Source organism: Neodiprion lecontei, chromosome 3, assembly GCF_021901455.1.
Source record: "Neodiprion lecontei isolate iyNeoLeco1 chromosome 3, iyNeoLeco1.1, whole genome shotgun sequence".
Taxonomy (NCBI): domain Eukaryota; kingdom Metazoa; phylum Arthropoda; class Insecta; order Hymenoptera; family Diprionidae; genus Neodiprion; species Neodiprion lecontei.
In genome coordinates, this window is record NC_060262.1 from 5,689,924 (window position 1) to 5,696,696 (window position 6,773).

Below are 6,773 nucleotides of genomic sequence, written 5' to 3' on the forward strand. Positions count from 1 at the left end.
CGAAAAATATAGTTCTAGGTAATAAATGAAAATTAGTTTTCTAGCTGTTACCGGAAAGTCTATTATCCGTTATTATTCTTTCTCATCGCGATCACTGTTACTATATTTTCTTGCAACTGTTGCGAAAATTTAATGCTTGTGCAAGAATAAATTGAAGTTAAAGCCTTAATTAACTAAAAAAGTAGAGTAAACCTCGGAAACTGATTTTGCGTTGCAATAACGAAAAAAGGATCGACGATAGCGCAAAATGGTTAGGCGTACCTCGTTTTTCGTAATACCAACAATATTCAAACACTTTTTTCAACGACACCTGTTTTACTGAATTTTTCTGGTTACTATAACAAATGAAATTTTTCTCAGTGCATAAACATAGTATAGATACAGGCGAATTAAAGATATAAAGTAATAAAATAGAAAAAGATAAGAGACACCACATGAAGCGTACATAAGCAGCAAGCTACGAGCTTTGGTTGTAGAAGAACCCAACAAATCAATTTTTTTTTTTTTAATAAATTTTCCAAAAATTCCGACCTCGTGTAAGCCCTCGAGACCGTTAGAGTATTTAATACACAATCCGTCACGGAGGAAGTGTCGTACCACTTTGGCCGTTGAACTACTTGACCACTTTCCAGTTCCTCCTGCGCCCTGCGCTCACCACGGAAGACGAAATCGCGTGTAGCCTTATACGAGAGCCGAGTTAACGAGCGTGGGTGTGTATCCTCTTTGTCCGGGTCGGTTCCACGCTGAGATTTTAAACGCCTCGCTATTTCGTACGTTTTCAGAGGGTTTTGCTCAGCAGGTAACCCGCTGGTCGCGTCGCATTAAAGGCACAGCCATGATATTGCAGCTTTCTCCGATCTCTTGCATAATATATAGAGTTGTGTCTGATGAGAACGCACATGATACGTTTCTAAATTTCATTACACTACACGCCACAAAACCAAAGTCGGACGTTACCGGGTTATACTATCTTTCGACACGGCTGATCCTTGACCAAGAGAAATACGTTCTCGACTACTTTATCTTTCTTCGCCTCTCTGTTCTTCTCTCTCTCTCTCTCTCTGCCTCTCTCTCTGTCTCACTCTCGAGCGTGTCGTCGGCTCGTTATTCCCATTTCGTTTATTTTGCTCACTTTAATAGGGTTATATTTCAGAAATTTTAATCACTGGGATCACCGATCTTCCCGACAGTGAATTTCAACAATGTCGACACTGGACTTATTATATTCACTCGCGTTGTGCTTTAGCGACGGAAGTGCTTGACGATATTCAAATACCGATGTAATTTCCGTTTGGTACTAAAACCAGGCGATGGGTTTACAAACTGAATTTCAAGTCACGAGATAAAAATTCAATCACGTTTCGGTCTGATTAAACATTAGTAAACAATTCTACAATATTTTATAAGACGGATTTGGTCTTATCATTAGTTACGTTATACGAAAACGTCGACTCGCCACATAATTTGGTCGCAAAGAAAATGGTATCGTAAACGATCACTTGAAATTAACACTGAATTTTTCTGGCTTGGTTAAGCTCGTGTCGAGAAGAAATGAGCTTTTGTAATAAACGAGTGCCGTTCGCTTTTCGTTGATTTTTGACTATCCGTTCTAGATTTGAAACTCAAAAACTAAACGTTTACTCAAATACTTGGTTTTACACAAAAATTTAAATGCATATAATTTAAAAATTAGATTATATACACTCGCAATAACACCTTTAACTTGATTGAAGAGGGGCGCAAGTTTTAAGTGTACGAGACAATTTTGAACTGCACTATTCGAATGAAGAAGTGGAATTGAAGTTTGTTATTGAACAAGGTTTCCTTTAAAATTTGGAAAAATATAATGAATTCCCTTGATTGGCTCCCCACCATTTATGGAAAACTAGACCAATGAAAAAGAAGCAAAAGTGCCTCGCCCCTTTTAATTTGCTCATTTATTTATAACCCCTGGGCTCGGTAAAACGGGGCAAATGATAAGAATCCCCTATTCTCTTTTGTTTATACTTATTCTATTGTGCGCCTGCCTACCCGAAACGATGTCTCCTTGTTGGTGGTTTATTGCACTGGGCACGGGCTCAAGGTGTCATAATCTCAAAATACTTTCCGTCATTTTCAGGCATTTATTCGATCTTTAGCATATATTTAAGATCCTTCTGACGTACGAGGTAAAAAAAAGTGTGAAACAATTCAGAATAAACTGTGGGGTCTACCTGATATCTAGAGCCAGAGGACATCGAGGATGTGACAAATAATAACCCGAGAAATAAATAAACTGGAATTGGTCAAATATCATAAAAATGGATCATAAAAATGTTATTTTCTTTACAATACAACATGGTTCAAGTGAATTTCGATTCGGAACACCTACACAATCTTTTTATACTCTTCGAACAGTCTCTTTGACAATGAGTATGATAAATATACAAATTGATCGCCTGTCGACAAAATAGTCCGTTGTCTACTGTGATTTAATTGCGCATGCGCTAAGATCCGATAGCAGTTGTTCGCCAGGATGACCAACCGTCACGAACATAACCTAAAAAATTTCAACGCAGTGTTGGTCGCACTGGTAAACAACTGCTCTCGAATTCTAGGGCATGCGCGTTAAACCGAATGATCCGTCCGTGTACTAGTGGAAACAACGATTCCAAGAAAGCGAAAATGGCGATAAACCCAGTTTGAGGAAGACGCCGGTGGCTCGGTATAAAGTTTAAAAAGATACGAGATTCTAGAAGGACGGTCTCTTTCCTGCAGCCTCCGGTACCACGAATGGGAGCATTGAATCATCCTCGTAAGGAATGCGCGTTGCACAACGAGCGCGGGACCCAAGATGCTCCGTCAGCGTCCGCGTCCTCCAGATTTTATGAGTCCTAAATCCTACGGGGGACCAAAACTGGTCCCGGTACCCGGGGGCCCGTATACCTAGTCCCATGCGAAGAGACTCGAATTTGTGCACCAAAATCTAACATCTCATCTCTCGTCTATACGAGCCCGGTTATTTGATCGCGAAGGATCGCGGTTCGAACTGACCATCGTAAAACCTTTCGAGGTTTAATAAAAACCGATAACCACTCGGGGAAAAAGGCTAAAAATATATCCGCGGCAGCGGGAATCCTCTCGGCAATAAAAACGATCCGATTTATTTGGTAACTGGGGCCCTATTTTTGCCCGAGAATATTTCCAGTTCCTCTACTCCCTGAAGGTGTAACCCAAACCTCTAACCATCCACCGTCATAACGCGCGCACCCTTGTATCTGTGATTGGGTTTACACCTTTCGGCTTCTGCGGCACAGGTATAAATCCTCCCGTTGGAACATATTCGTTCGTTCATGGACAAACACCTTCGTTACACACGTGTGGACGAACGCACCAATTTACCATCCACCCCTTTTTGCCGGTGTGGTCAAACATTGTTTGGACACGGTCACTTCGGTCAAATGCCCACTCGGTTACGCGTTGGCCACCACTTATAACTGTGCTTCACGATTCATCGACCAGGGGAATCAGGGGATCGTCTCTTTCGCCATCTCTCTCACTCTCTATTTTTTTTTTTTTTTTTGTTTGTAACTTCCCTCTCACCCACCGTGACGAATTAATACATCCATGCATGTGTGGCGAAACAACAAACAGTGCAGGGGTCGATGGCGATTTCAATGCAAGTCAGTTGCTATGGTTCGTTGAATCTCAAGTGGATCAGGATCGTTAGAAAGTTAGCATTCAGGATTACGTATTGACCGAGCAGAAACAATTTTTCAATTATCACTCGCAACGATGGGCAAGTTTGATGCGACTTTTTGTATACTGTTGGTAAGAAAAATTCGATGTCTCGATATTTTTTGTATGGAAAAATGGATGCGTTTGAAATTTTTTTTAAGATAATTATTTATTATAAAAAAATGTATATTATAAAAAGAGTGTCTGTGGCTGTTTTGCAAGAAATTTAATGCTCTGCAAAAAAAAACTTTGGCAAAATTTTCCTAAATTACATATTTATCACGTTATTATCGAAAATTTGACAAGAGATCTTATTTGTAGAGAATTAAATTTTTTTTTCTTACAATATACAGTTTTAAAGTAATCAACGGTTTTCTTGAAAAAAAATTTCAAAAATATGCATTTTTCCGTATAAATATTTGACTGCTTGCCGGGCGTGTCAGATTTTTCGGAAAAATTCGAGAACTTGGCCAAATATTTTTACAAATGTGTTGATAACTTTTGAGGAGTGAGCGCGAAGATATTCCTACATGACAAAAATAAGAACGGCTCTAATCTGCAGCATTACTTGTGCGTTTCAGTATTTACGGCGTTTGCTTTCCAAAAGAATACGATCAAGCAGAAATATTCATCACTTTTCCAATTGCTTCGAAATGCGGAATCACGGTATTTTTCTGAAAATCGTACCACGTCTCGCGGAGGATCCAACCAGAGAATCGATCAGACGAGAGACCAACAACACGGTCGTTGAAAACGTGGGATTAATGGCAGTAACTCATGCGAATCAGCACAGAAGGGATGTACTCTATGTTATTTATTGGGGCCAGGTCGCGTCGAATGAAAGGGCCCGATATATACACAAATAAATCTATCTCGAGGTTCGAGATGTGTGCCAACACGCAAGTGGCGCGCCTCTCTCGCCTTCCAGATTCGTGGTCAATTGGCCGTGGTTAACACGCCAAGCGCGAAGCTCTCCAAGGTATCCGGGGTGTTTAGTGTTTGATCGTTGATGCAGAAACGGCGTTACTGAGGGCAGATGGGCCTGATATTGACTCGGCCCTCCGCCGATGAACTCATTCTTCGAAACGCTGCGGCAAGCTGGATCCTCTCTTCCTGTTCACCAGTCCGGAATTTGAGAAGACAAACACTCTCGCCGTTGCGAAAATCGATAAGAAGCGTTGAAATCGATGAGAAATTCGCAACGATCGATATCGCGTATCGATGTGCACCCGAACCTACGCTGCGTTGGTTCACAGCTGATTGTCAGTCCATAGCCGGAGGCTGTGACGCGGGACCGAAACCTGTTTCTTCATTCCGTATAATTTCAACCGGCGTCCCGGCCCAGGACATCTTCGCTAATTTATCACCGGTCCAACATTAAACCCTACCGTTATACCCGGAGTGAACGCATTTCGACATTCTACTGCCGCCGATCTTCCCGTTTGTAATGCCCCAATGGCGACTGGATACGTCTACGTTATATAAACATATATATATATATATACACATACATATTATACTCTGATCACGATAGTTTTGAAATTAAATACACCGTCCCTTTATTCAATTTTGCAATTTTTATACGTAATAACTGAGAAAAATTTCATTCGTTACAGTAACTAGAAAAATTGAGTAAAACAGGTATCGTTAAAAAAAACTGTTTGAATGTTGTTGGAATTACGAAAAAAGAGGTACGCCTAATCATTCTGCGCTATCGTCGATCCTTTTTGGTAATTCCAACGCAAAATTAGTTTGTGAGGTTTACTCCACTTTTTTAGTTAAACAAGGCAATCATTGTTGCACAAGCATTAAATTTTCGCAACAGTTACGAGAAAATATAGCAACAGTGATCGTAATGAGAAAGAATAGTAACGGATACCAGACTTTCCGGTAACAGCTAGAAAACTAATTTTCATTTTTTACCTAGAACTATATTTTTCGATTGTGGTAGAAAATGAAAATAGTTAAGGACTGAGCGGTAACCGCAACTAAAAATTCCTCTCAGTAATAAGTTGATTTTGAATTTTACAATCTTAGGGTTGCGACTCCCGACTGCTTTTGAAGATGGAGAAAAAGATGTTTTCACTTTTCGGAACATCGCTGAGAACCTTCTTCCGCTACAAATAATAGTATGATCGTTTGTAACGCGGTTTGAACTTCTGTTTTTGTTTGCCGGTAAACATACACACTGCATACAACATAGATTAAGTAGAAGAAAAAGGATCAGGGACAATAAGTAGCTTACTAAAGGGGCAAAACCATTTTGTGGTTTCTGACTTTGGCCGGCGTGAGTTGAACCGATTTAATAGATGCGTACGAAATAGGTTTAAGCTGTTATATATCCGGAGTGGTTGTAGCTTGTAACTGCTGTCCGCAGATGGTTTGGGGAACGGGCCGTCGGTCCCCACCAGCACGAGGGGTAAGGCCCCGAACCGAGTCCGGCAAAATCGGCACCAACCGTTGGCGGAAAGGCAGCGATCGGCGGACGGCGATTGGTCGATACGATGATGGGCGGTCCCAGTGGGCGTGTCGGACCCCCACCACTGGGCCGATTCACCTGGATAGCACCTTGTGCGGCCCAACAGGTCGGCGATCTAAACAAGCCAGTCTTCTCCCGTCCACCGACGTGGTCGCACCGATTCCGCACCACTATCGGTAGCAAGGAAAAAAGAAAAAAGAAAAAAAAACAAAAAAAAAAAAACAAAAACAAAAACAATAACATTAAAAATAGAATTAAACCGTCGATACAAAGCGAAACGACTAAACAATGGAAATAAATCAACGGGAAAGAAAACTCGGGTAGGTCGAATAATGGAACGGTAAAACCTGAACGAGGAAAGACGAAAAGACGAGATCACGGATACGGGAAAAAAAAAATCAATATCAAAAAGTAAATTAGATGTACAACATCGATCGGACGCAGCCACGAGAAGTTCGTAAAAACCGAACGGTTCGTTGTCAAAAATCGGATCAACGTAGACACGGTGCTGTTTATTCATCGGTTGGACGTATTCGAGTCGGCGTAAAATTTTTCCCGTTCCGCAACTCGCTCGAAT